General features: G+C 44.2%; 1 long non-coding RNA gene across 1 annotated transcript in view; it reads left to right on the forward strand.

Moving 5' to 3' along the window:
* The first annotated feature begins 15,365 nt into the window (after nucleotides 1-15,365).
* The window catches only part of LOC141567921 (uncharacterized), a 48,795-nt gene continuing 44,536 nt past the window's right edge, over nucleotides 15,366-19,624 (forward strand). The window contains exon 1 of the long non-coding RNA XR_012490895.2: nucleotides 15,366-15,536. This is a non-coding gene — a long non-coding RNA (uncharacterized LOC141567921). The remainder of the gene's footprint in view (nucleotides 15,537-19,624) is intronic.

Consider the following 19,624-nt stretch of genomic DNA (forward strand, 5'->3'; position numbering starts at 1 on the left):
TTCATTTTATAAAGACGGCAGGACCGATGCTGGAAACTGTGTCTGGTCATTGTCTTGGAAGCAGAGCCCTGCCCTTTTGATTGTTTATCAATAGACCTGGCATTTTGATCATCCTCCTTGACCTCTGATTAATGCCTCAGAGAAAAGTGAAAGACTGGATAAGATGATAAGGCAAGGCTACTCCCTGTCTCTCCCCACACCCAGCACCCTGTAACTGGCAGGAGTTACCACCTTTGTCAGATGGAGGAGAAACTCCTCTCTGGCCACATTTTTCACTGCCCTGTTTTTGCTCATACTAACGTTATCATGGTGGGGGGAAAGGGGGCTGAAAACTTAGTTTTGAAATTCTGCAGGATACTTTACTGCTGGCCTTTACTGTTTAGCATTGCCGAGGCCGCCTCGTTTCTCATACAAAGATGCAGAGTTTTCTTTTTGCTTTCAGATTGGGCAACTTGTCTCCTTGTGGTGGAAGTTTACTGAAGAAGTAAAAGACAGAGCCTGTAATCCAATATCCTGACATTTTTCTACTAAGCCTTTGAGGTTCTAGTTTTGTTGGTCACAAGGTTAGGACCCCAAGATACTGCAAGAAACCCGTAACCAGATGTTGTGCTACCTTGCAACAGTGTTTTCAGCATTCCCACTGGGGACGGTGGGGGCAACGGATACTCCTGTCCCATCTTGACAGCTAGCTCCACATTTCAGTTCCCAAAGCTTGCATCCCCGTTTCTGATATGATCCCCCTATTAGTCAGGGTTCTTTCAGCTTGAATGTAAAAAACTCAGCCTGATGTAACTTAAAGTAACAAAAGCCACACCACCACCAACACAGCAAACCAAAACCTTATTGTAAGAATATTGACGAGAACCCCAGGTATGTCAGGGAAATGAGCAAAAAATGGGCAAGTGCCTTGATATTGTCGATACCTTTCTGTGTGGTGCTCATCACGACTTTTCTCTAGAGGTGATCTTTATTCTCATGGGTTTATCCAGGCGGCAGCAGATATGCCACCTGGTGGAGTCCCATCCCCATCACTCTCCCACATGCCAAGCGGTAGACCCACTGTGGTGCTTGTTATAACACGACCACGTAGGAGGTGCCTGTCTACTAAACTATGAGATGCTTGAAATTAGAGACTGTGTCACTTCGCCTTTGTTTTCATATAAGTCAGCAGAGAGAGGATCTTATGGTAGGTATTTAAACAGCTGATGAACGTGGGAAGCAAGCAGGCAGAGAGGAAGCAAGGAATGAAAGTCCATTCTGGGAACCGTGTAGCTCTCCCTTCGGACACTCCTGGTACAGGGAATAAATGAATGAACCCCAGTTGTTGGTCAGCAGACTCTGCAGTGGGAAGAAGAAAAGAGAGCAGCCGTGCATGTCCAATCATAGCATTTTAATAATTCCCTTTAATAATTGCAGGTGTGCTCGTGGCTGCTTTCCCGCTGCCGTTACGCGGTGGTAGGCACCCATAGCCTCCCTGAAATCCTCTCGCCCTGCACTCAGGGGGACAAATACTAAGCTGGTCTTTTTCAAAGTTGCTGCTTACGGCAAAGCAATTTAAAATTTGAAGAGCAATCTGACAGTCATTTCATGCTTCCTGTGAGGGGCTCTACCCTCCTTATTTATAATCTCTCTACATTTTAGGAAGTGCTGATTGGGCAGGTGTTAGAACAGCCAAAGCTGTGACCTGTAGGAATTGAGCAGAATCCCTGTACAGCTTTGTGAAGAAAGCTTACCCTGTTTATAAAGTTAGCTAACTGGTGAGTCTAAAATGAGACTGCCATTCTTGTCACGAGAGAGGCTAACTGCCCTTTCTTTCTCTGACTGATAACAGCTGGAGTGTGATGGAGAGAAGTCCTTGCTGTACACATTTATACCCACATGTATTCCCCCATTCAGTGCTGCTTCCAACGTAATTTTTTTTTCCCCAACCAAGGTAAATGTAGCCACTTTTGTACGAGGGCCATGGACTGTCATCATTTTATCCTCAATGCCTGTCATGGAATAAGAGGTCAAAAACAAAAATTGTCTTAAAATATAAAAAGGTAAAGAGTCCGTAGGCAAATGGATTTAACAGACAGCCTACCATTGTAAATACTATACTAGTTCTCTTTGGTTGTTATAACAAAGGATGACAGACTGTGTGGCTTAAATGGCAGAAATTTATTGTCTCACAGTTCTGGAGGCTGGAAGTCTGAAATCAAGTTGGCAAAAGAGTTCGTTCCTTCCGAGGGCTGTGAGGGGAGGATCTGTTCCCGATCTTTCTTCTTGCTTCTGGTTGTTTCTCTCCTTGTGACAGCGTAACTCCTACCTTCCCATGACGTTCTCCCTGTGTGCACGTCTGTTTCCAAATTTACCCATTTTATAAGGACATCAGTCATAGCTGGATTAGGGCACAATGTAATGACCTAATTTTAATTTGACTACCTCTGAGAAGACCCTATCTCCAAAGAAAGTCACATTTTGAGTGGGGAGGGGGGTTAGGGCTTCAATGTATAAATTTTAGAGAAATACAGTCCAACCCATAAAAAATTCAGAGATAAATAAGGTAAATCAAGAATTTATTCTAGAGATAGTGAGCAAACAGCTGTCCGTATGCTAGTGGGTTGGGGTTGGAAGTTGTGAAGGGAGGTGTACAGAGCTCTTTGATCACACAGAGAAAGAGGCCTTTCCATCTGCATGGGAGTGGCTTCATGAGGGAAATGGCATTTGAGTGATTCCAAAACAATGGCCATAGCATTGCAGACATTTAACAAATATTTGTTAATTGAATGAACAGATATTGAAAGTTGAGTTTAAATTTGCTAGGCAAAGAAACGGAGCAAGGTATTCTAGGTGTAAGGAACAGTGTGTGCAAAGGCTCAGAGGTATGAAAGTACCTGACATAACTGGGAGCAGAACCAACACTAAAACCACCCACTCTGAGGCACCCAAGTCCTTCCCATTGTCAAATCTAACAGACGCATTTCTTATGTGCCCTTCCTAGGGCATCAGATGCTGCTGACCACCCATCCACCACAAAACTTACCTCCCTTGACTTCTGACACTGTGTGCCTGCTGGGTTTCACTCCTTAGTGGTTTGGAATCCATCACTCAGTGTTCTGCAAGGGGCCCTCATTCTCTTCCTATAACTATCAGTGTTCCTTACAACTTTCTCCACAGCACGCACGTTACCTGGATGATTTCAGCCATCGCTTTGGCTTCAGTCGTCATCTCCATACAGATAACTCCAAGATGCATGTCTCTCAACAACAGCTCTTTTGGTATTGTCGGACTTCTATACCCGTTTACTAACTATATTGGTCTTCTAGGGCTGCCATTTACACACACACACACACACAGATTAGGTAGCTTGAAAAACAGAATTGTTTTCTCTCCCAGTTCTGGAGGCTGGACGTCTGAGATCAAGGTTCCGGTAGATTTGGTTTTTCCTGGGGCCTTCCCCTTAGCTCGCAGAGCCACCCTCCCATTGTGTCCTCGCGTGACCTTTTCTCTGTGTACACACACTTTCGGTCTCTTCCTTTTCTTACAAAGACACCCCAGCCTTATAACCTCATTTAACCTTAATTGCCTCCCTGAAAGCCTCGTCTCTAAATGCAGCCACATTTGGGATCAGGCCTTTGACATATGAATTTGGGGGGGACACAATTCAGTCCATAACACCCACTGATTTTCCTATGTGTTTTTAAATTTAAAAAAGTGGTGTTGGCTTCTCACTCCATGACAAACATTGGGAGAGAACAATGGCAGTTCACCATCCCTGCTCCAAAAGAAGTTACAGTTCGTTGGTTGGGAAAACAATAGACAATTCCATATGTTGGGGTAAGGGCTCTGCTTATGGTGAAAGAACATACAGGGTCTCAACCGAGTCTTAGGGAGAAGTGGAGAAGGAGGAGTCCCAAGGAAATGACAGCTAAGCTGAGAGCCGAAGGACACTTAGGCACATGACGACGGAGACACAGATGGTTTCAGCGCACGTGAAGGGCAAGGGGCATAGGAGTACGTGTGTGTGACCGGAATGCGGCTGGAGCTGGCGAGTGTGCAAAGTGGGAGGGAGCGTGTGGTGACCATACAGCGGTTCTACTGCTCAGTCCTGATCTTAGGGACTGACTGTCAACAATGAGGAACCATGAGCTGTTTGGGGACGGGAACAGATCACGGTGCGATTTGCCTTTTAGGGCAAATCTCATCATGTCTACAGGATGGGAAGGTAACTTAGACACAAGGTGTCATAGTTTGTGATCCATTAGCATATAATTCAGTGATAATTGCCTCCATAGACGTGCATGAGATCACTCAGGGTGTGTGGGGAGGGAGAAAAGTAGAGCAGAAAGCAGAGGAGGGGAAGGAGGAGAGGGAAAGGGAAGAGAGGAGGAGAGCAGAGAAGAGAGGGTTTAGGACGAAATCCTAGGGATGCAAATGAAAGGCAGCCAGATGCTGAGCTGCAGGCAGTGCCGTCTGGGAGGAGTCAGAGACAGAAAAAGGCGAAGTGTGGTTCAGGCAACCAGGAGGGAAGCGACGTTTAAGTAACTAGGGAGGCTGACAGTACTTTCAGTGCAGTGCTGAGGGCACAAACCAGGTTGCATTCAGTTTACAGAGTGGGCGAGGGCTCAGTGAGGACCAAAAGCATAACTGACTTTGGGGGAAGGCTGCTGAGAAAAAGGAAGCGAGCTCGGGTAATAAATGGAAGGATAGGGCGTGGCTGTTCATCAGACGCCGACACACCGTACGTGCCCACACAGACTTCGCATTTCTCCCTCTGGTCTTTCCACAGAATTGCCCACCAACACCAGAACCCTGAGAGGCATCGTGGGCCCCTCGCTGTCACTCACTCACTCCCCACGCAGACAGTGACCCGGTCCCAAAGGGTGCGGCATTCGTTAACGGGGGCATGGGCAGGGGAAGAGATTTTTGAATGGGGTATGAATCTTGGCCATACCCCTTACTGTGTGGCCTTGGGCAACTGCTTCACCCTGAGTCTCAATCTCTCTTTATCTAAAATGAAGCTAAAGATCCTTATCTTAGGTACAGGAATTATTATAACTGATGAATGAAAAGCAGTAAGTCAACTGTGAGGTGGTTAATTGGATACTGTTATTACTCTGCTTTCCATTTCTTTAAAATTTTCCTTTCAGTCCACTGCTACTATGGATTGTAGACTCATCTCGGGCTCAGAGAGGTCAAGTAATTGGTACAAGGTCACACAGTGACTAGGGAGTGGACCCAGGATTAAAAGGCAGCTCTGTCAACTCAAGATTCAGCTGGGTACCATTTTTCCCAGTGCAGGTGGTGGCCCGGGGCAGGGTCAGAGGGCTGGCACCACACAAGAGCATTGTGGGTGTTCTGGGAAGCGGATGGCCCAACTCTGCTCCCTGCAGGGCTCTAAGAACGCACTGCTTTCCAACTTGTTTCTGGGCTTTTTCCAAAAGAGGCTCCTGAGATGAAACTGCTTGGATTCACATCAGGTTGAATGTCAACCATTTTCTCTGGAGCTCCAGGAGCTTTACATTTAGCCTCTCATCCATTATGAAAAGCAAACAAGCGTGCTGACCATTCTGCGTGCACTTTCTCAAGCGGCAAATGAAGCTCGGTTATCCATCCCCTCTGCTGTTCCTGACGTAGCTGCATGGGTGCCAGGAAGGAAATTGGGGCTTTTTCTTATAAAAGTCGTGTTTGTTCACTTGCTTCTGACCTCTGCCCCTCCCCCCCACCCTGAGGAGCAGATGGTGCTGCCCTCAGTAGCAGCTCTCGAATGGGAAAGTGATGGCAGCCAGGAGTGTGCCCTCCCTGTCTCAAGCATGTCCCCATCTGGGGACAGAGTCCCAGAGAACAGTTTTCAGGCTCTCGGCCTCACGTGGAAAGGTGCTGGCTCGGGTAGTAGCTGGCCATCAGCTGTAACAAGGTAGCCATTAGCCACTAATATAACTGCTGTGGGAAAGCTAGGTGGTTGGTTGGTTGGCAGAGAAGCGGATGGCGGATTGTGTATCAAGTGGCTCCTGCTTCCTGTGTCTCCAACCCAGCCACCAGCGAGAATATAGTGGCATGACTCCCCTATCCATGGCTCCGTGGGTGTTCCTGTTTGGCTTCACCATGTCCTGCGTTCTTATGTGGGGACCAGGACTAGAGTCCCCGCTTGATATCATCTAAAGTTCATCCTCATCTGTTCCAGGCCTGTCTCAGCCACAGCACTATCTCCTGTCTCCCAGCCCCATTCAGAGAGAAGACTTTGGAAAGGGTTTTGCAAAACCCAAGGGAACTAGGGACAATAACATTAAGAATTTTGTTCCACCCAAAGTCACTTGGTAAAGGCACATTGGAACCGAGTTTTAAGCGTCAGTCTGTATCTTTGTTGCTGGAACCAAACTGAAAGGCTAAGAGAATGAGGGGACCCTATTGAAAGGCTAAGAGAGTGGGGGGACTTAGGAGGCATGTCTGATATGTGACACTGAGCCAGGCTGATGTCTAAGAACTACTAGGTTTTGTCTTTCTGCTTCTCTCTATGTCATCTCCCATCTCCCTTGCCCGTCTTCCCTTTTTTCCTCTTTCCCTTCTTCCTTTGTGCTTCTCTGTAATTTCCTCCTCTTCCTCCTCGTCCTTCCTTTTTCTTCATCATCCTTGCCTTCCTCAGGAGAAGCATAACTGGGCTTTTGCTTTAATTAATTCATTGTGTCTCTCCCTCCACTAAGTCGTAAGTTCCTTGAGAGCAGAGGACAAAGCTGTCTCACTCATCCGTGTATTCCTTGCACAGATAATAGATACTGAATGAATATTTGTTAAGTGAATTAACAAATGGACTTTTGAAAGCCCATGAGAATAAAACAATTAGGATAACTGAATTAACCTGTGTAAGCTGGTCTTTGTGTCATGGCTGGATTCTGTCCCTGTGAAGACACAGCCTATGGAAAGCAGGCAGACCTTACAATCAGAATGTTCTTTCCTCAAATCAGCTCTTCACTTCGGCTCTGATTTTGGATAAATTGTCCATCTTCTTTTTTAAAAATACGGGACTAATGAGATGATTGCATAAAGTAATCAGTTTCTGGCATGTAGTCGTTTTTCCATCAAAGTGATTTCCTCTTCCAGGCATAATGATACGTGTCCCTATAATTGTCAGGCTGCCCAGCACCCTTTCTGCAGGTGCTACCAGAAAGCTCAGGTCTGAAAACCCACATTCCACTGACCTCTGTGTCTAATGCTCGTCTATTACCTGCTGGTGATCATTTTCATCTCACTTTAAAAGATTTATTGTATCTTAGATGTTTACTATAAAGCAGCTTCACACTGCTTTTGAGAGCGGACATTGTATGAAATAACGTGTGTGAACGTAGTGCTCATAATTATTAATCCCTACTTGAGCAATTTTAATTTTGCGTGAGGTGGTGGAAAGCCAAAGTGTCTCCATCAGCTCATCACTTCAGTGAGGCAGGTGTCGGCTGAGAATGGGATCTCATGGTTGTGCTGGTTTCCCTCTTGCTGTCAGCTGATGGGCCCCAGATTTGACAAAACCCATAACCTGAGCTGGAAGACCTGAGTCTGGCCCTTGGCAGCCAGCAGACTCGGAGGGCAAGGCTATACCTGAGGCCAAGCTGGACTTCGGTTGGATTCTCCCACATATTTTTTCCAATTCCCGTTTCTTCTTGGTCCTGTTTACCACGCGAACTCTGGCTCAGCTTGGCTCTTTGCATCTCCTGTCCTAATACGTAGCAATGGACTTTGACTTGGCCCCTGAACTCTGGTTTAATTCCTGGGTTAGAATTAATAGTTGGCCTCTGGTGCAGATTCTTGAGTGCAATAGGGTTGCACCCCACCTCGTGATCTCAGTGCAGAAGGTAATAAATGGTAAGTGCCACTCCAGGGCCCACACGGCAGCAGAGAGCAGGCAGATGGTGCACAAAAATCCACGGGGTGACTATCTTAGCCCCCACATGTCCCAGCCAGCAGTCATGACAGCAAGAGCCTGGTAGATTACAGGATGCTACTAGTGACTGAAAGCAGAGGGGCCCTGGAGCATTCTGAAACTGAAAGTGAGACTAGAAAATTGGAAGGTCTCTGCCTGAGCCAGAGAAAGGCACGTTCCGGTCATGAGAAAGAAACATGGGTTGAAATACAAAAATTGGTATCAGGTGCAGAAAAATGGGGTCAAAGACTGAGCCCCAAGGCACTTTGTTAACCACCGCAGGCTGGGCTCCCATTGCTGAGCACCCCATCTTTGCCAGTCTTTAAGAGGCAGCACTCTTGTGTCGCTATCTGGTGGGCAACAGGTACGAGTGTGACCTCCACGTCAGGACACAAGATGAAGAGCCTCTGGATTGATTTTGTTGTCTGAGCTGCAATCGTAAAGACTGCTTCGTTTTTCTGTTAAATAGTGCTTCTATTTAAAAGGCATATATATGTGTTACCTTCAACCCCAGAATCCAAATTGGTAGCATTTCAGATCATTTTCTGGAACAGTGCAGATTATAAATCACTGCATACAAGGATAATGCTAAAGCCCCCCTTTTCCTAATCTCTCTCTCTCTCTCTCTCTCTCTCTCTCTCTCTCTCTCTCTCTCTCTGATTTACATAATGGAAGAATTTATTAAGTCATCATAGTTCTGACATGGCAACGTACTTATTTCTGAAAACTCTTTATAGTATGACATTATTCCCCTTTGAGGTGGGGTTTCCACTGTCTTACGACGCTGCCCCATTTTAGGAAAGAGTCATTGTCTTTTGATTCCATGGGTCCTCATGATATGAAAAAAAGGCAAGGGATCAGGCTGCCCTAGCCTCTAGGAGGTCATTGGGTCCATCGAGGATGGTGACCTGGCGTCATCTTCAACTGATAAAAGAGCTTCTGTTAAGTGACTGGCCATTTCACTTCACCTCTCTGACCTTCAGTTTTCACCTGATAAACTTGAGATAATATTACCTTCGTCGGGGTTCAAAGAGGATAAAATGAGATGACCTCCATAAAATAGTGCAATGCCTGGCTCACTGGAAATAAAAGATGATGATGGTTTTTAGATTATTGAGAGTACTTGTGTCTGGGTAACAGTGACAAATGGCATGTGAGGGGAGGATCGCATGCGGGCCTAGTGCACTGTGGTAAAGACTCGAACGGTTAGCTTTTCCAACTGGTTTTCCTTTATTCATAACCTAAGTGAGTACTTTCCACCTCCTGATTTGTCCCTCTCTCTCCTATTTGTGTTAAACAAAGTGATACTTGATCTCACCATGTAGAGGACTGATTTCCCTAACGAGGCCAGTAGGAAGGAAAGAGTGCCTGCTGTGTGCCAGGCTCTGTACCAGGCACGTTCCCTGATGACACAGCATCTATTGTGTTCTACAGAACACTGCATTGCACTTATTTTGTTATGTGTCTGATGTTCTCGCACAGGACTTTCGCTCTCTCCAGGTATGCACTCTGTGACTTGAATTCCGGTGTATCAGCAGCTGTACCTGGGCTCATTCCAGCCAGGGCTGTATTCAGCTGAAATTTACCTGTAGCGTCGTTGGGTTAGTTAGTTTTCTTTTATGTTGTTGTTTTTGTTGTCGTATTTTGGTCTTTTAATGGGCAGTCACATGTCATTTGTTTTGATGGGTCAGTGCCGATATTTGACTAGTGGTTAAATATTTCAAAGACTGCTACTGGTTACGTATTCAGTAAGGATTGAATGAATGCATTTTATCCCCCCAAGCTTCAATTTGCAGATAAGGAAACTGAGGCTCAGAGAGGGCTTATGCAATTTCCACATCCTTTCAGAGTGTGGGAGGGAGCCAGGATTTGAAATCTGTTTGTCTTTTCCCAAGTCCAAATGCTTTTTCTATTTTGTGTTGCCTGCTATGAATCTTTAATTTCTTAAACAGTCTGGTATCGAATACTTGGAACATTTCAAAATTCAAGTCTTAGTTTAAAACTCTAAGTCATACAGGAAAGAAAAGCCAAATGGATCTTCACATAGAGACTATTGTGTATCTTACTACCCATCAGACATGAGCAAAACTTCCAAAGTATGTTTAGACATAACATAATCTAATCCATCAAGTGTAAGCCATTCATGTAGGAATGGCAAATTGCATCATCGATAGTCAAAACCTTCACCTCCTTTTAAAATCCTGTGCCTAAAAATTTGCATATATTCACAATGAAAATCACAAGCTTGAACTGTGAGAAAGTAAAGTTTCTGTTATCTAAGCCACCCCATCGGTGGTATTTTTTTACATCAGCCTGAGCTGACTAATACACAGGAGTAACAGCTTTTTCCAAGGAAAGCCTAGTTAAACAAAGACCAAGCCAAGCTTGGTTGACCTATAACATAGACACTGGCTAAAAATGGGTAATGATCAGATTACATAGTCTCATGCTCTAAATTAATATTGTCTGTCAGCAAATACTGATGGAGCCCACGTTGGTACAATTAAGCCTGTGAGAAGAGAACACAAAAAATGTTTTTGAGACCTTGCCAGCTGTGATTGAAATATTTGGTATGTTTAGTTCTCATATCCTTTGTAAAATCATGAGAGTAGATAAGGCCTTCAAAGTTCTCTTCATATTTGGAACTTTGGGAGGGGGGCAGTTCTTTCTCTCTTTCGCAAGGAATTGATATACTTTATTGTTGAGAAGTGTGGGGCAGTTTGAACCTCAGCCTATCGGTCAATAATGCCAGGAGGTCTGGAAATGGGACGGCACATGTGTTTTTCTTTTTTTTTTTAGTTTCCCAGGTTACGTAATGTGTAGTCAAGTTCACAAACACACTCAAAAGTCACCACCTGCTAAGAATACCCTGGTCCTTCCAGCAGTAGGCCTTCCTATACGCTCCATTTTTGCTTGTAATGCCCCTCTCCCCACTTGTTCCTTAAGCTCTTTTTCTCCAAATTTCCTTTGTGACACCATGTGTTTCAGACAAGATGAGTGGTTTCCTGCCTTGGCCCAGAGAACCAGCTCCTACAATTCAGCACTACACTCACAGTAGGGTACAAAACAGGCTACTTGCCTCTTCCATACCCAAGTCCTAGCATACAAGTGTGCGTGCATTAAGTAGTAGCAAATAAACCATTGTTTGACTTTAGATGAAATAACTTCAGCTCTCTGAGTGCGTTGACTCATCTAGAAAACGCTCTTGCAACTCTGGCATCCAGAAGTTCAATGTGAATAAATCTGCATATCCAAACGTGAAAGCATATAATGTGAAAACCCCCACTACATTTTTAGAAAATTGTTCAGTTAAAATGCTGTTAAAATGCATGGACAGCAGAAGAAACTCAAATCTACCTGGATGGTGACAGCAAGGGGAGCCCAAGGGCCACCTGCTTTTAGGTGAGGCTCTCCCACACCAGGAGAGGTGTGGGCAGATGGGCTTTCTCCTGAGTGTTGGGCAAAAGGGCCCCCAAGCTTTGGCTCTGCGGGTTGTGTTCACATTGTTCTCCCCGTGTCTGCCTTGCTTGCAGTAAAGAACATTTACTGTCTGTAATTGTTTAATTAATTACCCTTGTCTATTCTTGTCAACAAGCTGAAAGTCAAGTTCATGATACAAATATAGTTAATGAGATGAGCAGGAAATCGGGAATTCTGCAAAGCCATTAACAGTTACCATAATGAATGCTGATTAAAAGGCCCTAACACACTTGTTAGTGTCTTCTTATTGTGTCTACGCTTTGAGTTTATCTTAGACTTTCTCGTTTACCTCCCAGTGGTTAAGGGGTATAATCTAGGGGGGAATATGTGTGACGATACCAAGTAGGGTTTCACAATCACAAAATGTCAGATCTCAGTGAATATGAGAAAATAATTACTTAAGGTTTTAAACCAAGGATTCTGTGTCTGGGGCTCTTCCGAGTAAAATGGCATTTATGGCCAAGTCCTCCTCTCCCATCCATCACTGTCTCTTAGCAGCTCCCCAAACCCTCAGAGAAAGAGCTATTCATCCTGTTTCTGGTTCTCTCCATCCTTCCTTCACCAACCGCACATGCCCTCCTTTCTGTTGTTTGCACAAGCAAACAACAGCACTTTCTTTCTCTGGCGTCCTCGTCTGTGTTTCTCCACCAGCTCCGTTCTCTCTGTATGTAAAAATATACACATTTTCTTCTTCGACAGATCTGCTTAAAATAAACAAAACTGCCTTTTCTTGATTACAGGGTACCCGGAAAGAGTACAGAGACTTCCATTATACTCTTCAAACCAGAACAGCACAGTCTGAAGTAACAAACAACACCAACATCTCAGTGGCTTCACACAGAGTTAGCTGGTGGTGGTCCGGGCACATCCAGGGCAGTGGTCCTTCATGACGTCTCAGCAGTATGTGCAATTCAGCACATTCATCAGCCATCACCACTGTAGTAGAGGAGAAAGCTGGGGAGTTAAACATGGTCGTTAAATACTTCCCCCCAGAAGTGACTCACAGCCCACTTTTGTTCAGGTTGATTGGCCAAAGCAAGTCACAGGGCCTTGCTGAAGAGCAGGAAGTACCATTCCCCTGGAGGACCAGAGAAGAGGGGATTTATGGGACTGAAGTTGTCCTATATACTAAAACCAGGACAGACTCAGGCAAACAAGAAAGGTTAGTCACCCTGGGGGAAATACATATTGGTGAACAGTAGTAACGTCTGCCTTTTCAACTGTGCAAGACACTGAAATGTTCTGAGCCTCAATGTCTATGTGAAAAATGAGAATAATACTGCTCTCATAAGCTGGTGGCGACATTTAAATGATATGTCGTATTATTCAGGTTTCTCCAGAAAAACAGAACCAAGAGCCACCGAGAGAGAAGAGAGAAGTGTGTGTGTGGGAGGGGGATTTTAAGGAATAGGCTCACAACTTTATTGTGGGTACTGATAAGTCCAAAATTTGCAGGGCAGGCTGGCAGGCTGGCAGTTATGGCAAGAGTCAATGCTTTTGATGTTGCAGTCTTGAGTCTGAAGGCAGGATACTTTCCTCTTTGAGGGACCTTAGTCTTTTCCCTTAAGGCCTTCAGCTGATTAGAAGAAGCCCACCTGCATTATCTGAAGGGTAATCTGCTTTACTCCAAGTCTTCTGATTTAAATGTTAATTACACCTAAAATATACCTTCACAGCAACACTTAAACTGTTGTTCAATCAATCACCTGGGCACCGTAGCTTGGCCAAGTTGACACACGGTTAACTGTCACACAGCATGCAATATCCTTGTAGAGTGTTATCTTCTAGGTAGTAGTTAACACATTTTGGAATGTTCGCTTGGCTTTCTTTTCAAAGCATGTATGAATTTCTTGCAATATAGGCAGACACTGATTTTTTAAAAAAAACAACTCAAAGTCACTAAACAAATATGTTTGAATGATATTTCACAATAAAAGTGTTTGGCTGGTTCTGGTTAATTGATAGACCATTGGCTTAAACTCTGTGATTGAGACACATACAGAACAAACATGAGTAAACAGTCTTGATGTGCTTAGAACCCGGGAGGGCACTAAGGTTTTAAATAAGGAGGTAGAGATTCCCAAAGGCCAGGGAAGGGGTCCTATATGGAAGTATAATCATAATTAAATGGGGTGGACCTAGTAATCGCATATGTGCAAACCAACATGCAAACACTGTGAATGGAGAGACTGGCTATGTCAGCGACCCAGGATTAGTACCCTGGACATGTGAATTTTATGCTGGCAGAGAGAGTGTTGGGAAAGCAGGTGAATCATGGTACACTGCATGGACAAAAGCAGGGAGATGTGAAGCATGCTCATGGTGTAGATGATACTCATGGTGATGGTGGGATGCTCACAGGTCAGTCCTTTTGTTCTGTTCAGTCCTTCAACTGATTGGACGAGGCCCACCCACATCAGGGTGGGCAATCTTCTTTACTCAGTATATCAATGTAAATGTTAAACTCATCCAAAGATAGCCTCACAGAAACACCCAGAATAAAGTTTGATCAAATATCTGTGCATCTCTTGGTCCAGCCAAGTTGACGTAAAATTATCTATCGTAGTTATGTATCTAATAAGAGTTTCAAATGTTAAATAACAAAATACGATAATACTAAAAGTTAAAATATGCATATTTATAATCATAGTTGGAGACTTTATCATCCCTTTCTCCATATTTGGTACAATAAGCAAACATATCTCAGAATTCAGTGAATGTTTCACTTCTGAAATTGTACTTCTCAGTTCTAGATTTTTCATCTGGCTCTTGTCTGGTTTTCGGTATTCTTCTAAGATTCCCCATCTAGTCACTCAAACATTCACCCTTTCCATGAATGTAATTCTTAATAGCTGTTTTAATGATCTTGTCTGCTAATTCCAACATCTGAATTATCTCAAGACTATTTCTATTGACTGCTACGGGTTGCATTTCCCACGTCTTTGCATTTGTAGGAAATATTTTTTATTGTATTTTCGACCTTGTGACTGTATCATCCAGATGTTGACTCCACTGGGATTATGTTCCAACAATGGTGTTTGTATATGAAAATCATAAAGTTTTAAATGTTTGCTCAAATCCTCATAACAAAGATGCCCCAGAAATCAACTTCACACCCAACTCTATTTACCTTTCACCAACGTCATGACTCTGAATGATGTCGTTATGTGGGCTGTTCTGTTAACATATGCCTCATGCTGCTGTTGCAAGGATACATGCTGGAGATAAACGTGTCCCCAAATGGTCGTCATAATTAAAATGACTTTCCTCCAAAATAGTCCCTTTCCATAGGTCCTCCAGGCAAAGAGAGAAAGATCAGAAAAGACTAGGAAACCCACAGACACTCATTATCAGGAAGATTTTCCCAAAGAGAGTAGAAAAAGGCCAGAATGAAGAGGCCCAGTTTCTCAGGAAATTGAGTTCCTGTCCTGTATCTCAATTGGCAACCAGAATGAAACCCCAGGCATTTCATGCTCCTCAGTTTGCATTTCAGTTTCCTTTGTTGTAATAATTAGAGTAACGCTGACCTCATGGGATTATTTTAAGAATCAAATGACATGTAATGTGGCAGAGTTTGGGGTTCATGGTAAGTACTTCATAAATAAAAGTACATTGATTCTAAATAGAAGAGTGTTACATAAGATTTTGAAGAAGCAAAAATCTAGACTTTTGGTTTAAATAGCAAGGATTCTCTGGTAGCTTGTGATTTGGTGCATTTCTGAGTCTTAGTTTGCTCATTTGTAAAATGGGGGTAGCATCCGCCACCGACTGGGAAATAGGGCAGCTGAACTAAAATGATCATATAAAATGGCCAACTCCGTGCCTGCTCTAAAGTCTCCATGTAATTAATATTAGAACTTTTGGCTTAACATTAATTTTTTATGTGCTGCTACACAGATGCATTATGTTCTCATTTTTTGAAGCTTTAGGGCGAGAAAAGCGCTGCTCCATTTAATCCATCTTCTCCCCCACAAACCCATGCACCCCCTCCTTGCCGACACTTTTTCTTTCTCTATTTCCTTCCTGCTTTAGGCTCAAGTGGATTAACTACTTCTGAGCATTAGAGACTGAGATGAACCCTCCCGAAGAAATCTCATCACAGATGGTTCGGAGCCGTGCTGATGAGAATGTTTACTGTTCCAGCACCAGGACACGCTTAGAGGTGAGAAAGATAAAAACATTTCTTTCTCAAGCTGAGGATTTCCCAGAAGGTAAGAGGAAGAGAGTCTAAATCAAGGTTAGAAAATGAATACATTATCTGTTTGATGTTTGCCCATTGGCAGGCCTTATAAGTTAAGAAGAAAGTAATATCCTTGAGGGGGTTCACATTTAAAATCAGTTATGAACAAAATCCAATGGCATGGAGTGTTTGCATTAGATAAGCTCCCCAAAGCCTAATTCTCAAAGTCAAAGATGTTATATTTCCATTAGTGTTCCTTTCTACCATTCTACCAATGTAATAAAAAGCGTGCGGGACTAAGAGCTGGTCTGGACAGCTGCTTATTAACTTTGTAACGTTGGGCAATTCACAGAAGCATTGGGCATCCCCGTTTCTTTATAAGGTGAGAGAGGTAATATCACTTATGAGTATCCTTTCTCTTCTATTCCAACGGTTCCTGTTCTGTTTCAGGGCTTCAGTATTGCCCCCCAGGGCAATTTCGTAAACAATCCTTCCTCCAGTATTGCCTCCTCTAGTCAACTCTCCTTACTGTTCCCGGAATTATTTTTTGTAAAAGGAAAATGTGATATTTTTTCAGACTCTTCGATCCTTGACTATGGCAGAGATCTTAAACGGCCACTTCTCTGCCAAAAGCAGTCATTATAAATAGGACCATGTGGTATTTAAGGATAAAACATATATTACTTGCTGTGGCAGACAGTTCAGGACTCGTCAAATACCCGTGTGTGCTGTGGTACTTCCTAGTCTCTCTTTAAATTAGACTGAGGGCAAGTCACTCACTGCAGCCAATGCGTGTCAGCTGCCAGGGATTTTAAGAGGCAATGTACTTCCTCCTGTCTTTCACCAACGACCTTGAAGACCGTGGGATGGTGCTGACATCCATGCAGCAGGAAGAGAGATGTACCCAGAGTGGACTTTGTGGGAGGGACAAGTAAACCGTTATCATGTTACTCCCCATCGTAACCGTTATTATGTTACTGGGGGGTTCCCTTGTTACCACAGCACAGCACAGCGTTAGCCTGACTCATCAAGTTGCCCATATTTTAAAAGTAAGAGATTTCACCTAAAAATCTTGAATTCTAGCTTTATTTGAAAAACTAGAAAATCTCTAATATTGGGTTTGAATGCTTGGATGGCAGCTGTCTGCTGTGCCTCGTACCCACTAGGACCTGGCCCTCACCCATCACTGTCTTTCCCTTTCCTCTTCTCTTATTTCCATTATCTTTCCCAACTATTGTTCTGCGCATTTGAGTTTGTGACCCCTGGTCTGCAGAATACAGTTCAAACCCCCCGATGTGGCCTAACGGGCCCTTCCTGATTGGGGCATATTTGTCCCTCATAAGCCAGCACCGAAAATACCAGCGATTTTGCACAATTTGAAGTTGCTCAGAGTCATTTGATCTCTTTTTCTCTAGTGTCCTTGCTGTATTGTTTGTTTCGTGGATGCTTCTTCATTTTTCAATAGCCACCTCCTATGGTACCTCTTGGAAATCTCTCCCATGCCCTCCTTGTACTTCTCCCAACCAGAAAGCTCTCCATTCTGACACGTAACCTTTTGTTCTGTTATTTATCTTCTAATTCTAACCCCCAGGGCAGTGCCTGGCACAGAGGGGTGCATAGTTCATGCTAATGGGGTAACTGCTGATGTATGGCATTTGTTTTTCACATCTCAAAGCAATGGGTACACATGGTAAGGATTCAGATAGCACCTAAAGGCTAGTGGGAGACCGGATCTGCCCCCTCCCCGCTCCTAATCCCAGCGCTCAGACACAGCCTCTTCATACCATTTCTGCTTATATGTATTCTGTTCCTGGCCTCTGTTAGTCTTAGGACTGCATTGGAAACTGTATTTCCTGATGTATTGTTTTCCTCTCCTCTCACCCTGTCCTCTTCCCAGCATTTCATAGTGCTATTACTATGCTTCAGGTTCTGGCAGTTGTCTTAATAACTCTAATAACTAACTTAATGTTTTTCTTTTGGTGCCTTTAGATAGTGTCTTAAATTTAGCTTTTCCTTTCCTTTCTCCCACTCCTCCCTCCCCCCTCCATCGCCTCATTTTGTAGACAGCACTTTATGCTGTCAGGGGTGTTCATACTTATATTGTATTTTTTACCCTAATCAAGTCTTCTCTGATTTATGTATTCATTCAACTCAATCCCTTTGTCCTTAACCACAAAAGCAGATGCCCCTCCCCCAAACACTGTCTTCTCTATCTCCCCCGCCCCATGCTTCCTTCCCATCCAACCCCTATTGACTGGTCCTTCAAACGCAAGGAGCAGCCCTCTTCTCCTGTGAAGGCTTCTGGCCAAATCTGTTTTTCCTTCCTTTCAATCTTCCTTTCTCTATTATTTCCTAAATTATCAAAAAAGCAGGCTGAGAGCTGAGTCAGGGACTGTCCCAGGCGCTCTGTGTGTGAAAAGAAATCGAGCCTTGTAAGCTAAGTAAACCAGGAGTGAACATTTTTCTTCGTAGACACAGATTAGACTTAAAGGGCTGAATTAGCACATCCGGGAAGGGAAAGGACCTGTCTTAGAGCCAAGGCTATCATTTTTATAACAATGTGGTGTTTTGGAAATATAATTCTGCAGTCCTTATAATTCAATGTGGTCAGGCTCACAGGAAGCAGCCGCTATAACGGAAGGCGGATAATCAGGGCCACCTTGATGTTTGGGGGGGTAATTACCCCGCTCTGGAAGGTCAGAGTCTCGTGTTTGTCATACAGAACTACCAGTTGTTGGCTGGACAACCGAGCAAATACGCTTAACCCCCCTCTCAACTTCTTCTCCAATACTTGAGAAGTTTGGGTGAAATAGTTTTCCAGGCCATTTCCAACCCAAATAGGCAATGATATCACTCTCCTGGGAAGGACGTTGTGTTCTCCTCACTCATTTCTGCTGCCTGAGTTACCTGTGCTGCCCATGGAGAGGGGGGACCCTGGTGACTCTCTTAATGAGTATCTGTTGTTTAATCTACCTAGCATTTATTCTCCTTTTTGTAATCTAACTCTCATTTTGCATGAAAACATACCCTACCTATCAGCATATGTGACATTGGAGGAGCTGACCACACCCTTCCTCCCTGGAGAAGCGTGTGACTCAGCCTTGGCTAACGGGCACATTCCAACACCCAGGCCATGAGATTCAACTCCAAGTGGGCATGGAACAGATGACTCACACTGTTTTTCAGGAGTTCTTGAGGAGAGACCTCTTGGAATGGAACCAATAGTGAGACACAGAGCTCAGAGATGGGTTAAAAACATGCCCTCGTGCCATCTGTCTTCATGTGAGTTCTCTCCAAAGCCAAGCCCGAGATGAGAACTTGGGTTCAGGTAGTTTATTGACAGGTTCTTCTGGGAAGAAGGAGTGAGGAAGTAGACAGAATGAGAAAGAGGAAGAGGAAAAGCCAAGGTGAGGGTGTGTTTTCGTGGGTCAGCACTGTGCTCAACAGGACTCAGTTCTGCTGGGACAGTATCGTGGTCCCCAGACTTGTCCACTGAAGGGCGAGGAGGCTGGGGCATTGCTCTTCAGGCTCCTCTGCATTGGTTGTGGTTTTCCACTGGGTGTGTCCCCCACACTTCTGGGCTGCACTTGCACTCAGGCTAAGAAGGTCCCATCAGAGGAGGCCCTGGGGGAGAAAGTGCACCGGATTCTGATACACGACTGTTGTGTAATGCTGTCAACTTGAGATGGGGCTGAGCTCGCCGGTACTGCTGAGAGCAACAGAGAACTTACATGACGAGCAGTTTGCAGCAGAGTCACCAGAGTCAAATGCAGGGCTGTGAGTGTGTGACTGAACATGTACCAGTCTATGCCACTGAGTTCTGGGGTCATTTGTTATGCAGCGATAGTGACTGATACAATTATCCTCAACACAAATCACTGACGATCTTCATGTATTCATTAATTCAACTAATACTTACTTGGCAATTACTGTAGTGGACCCTTGAAATAAACTTGTTAATATGATCAGCACAGTCCTGTTTCATGTCCTAGTGGGGGAAAGTAGTATTCAAAGAAAGTATTCTAACAATACATTGTTAGAGCTCTGATGTGGGATCATGAGAGAGTGTG

The sequence above is a fragment of the Rhinolophus sinicus genome, chromosome 6, assembly GCF_057876585.1.
Source record: "Rhinolophus sinicus isolate RSI-liver-muscle chromosome 6, RSI-T2T, whole genome shotgun sequence".
Taxonomy (NCBI): domain Eukaryota; kingdom Metazoa; phylum Chordata; class Mammalia; order Chiroptera; family Rhinolophidae; genus Rhinolophus; species Rhinolophus sinicus.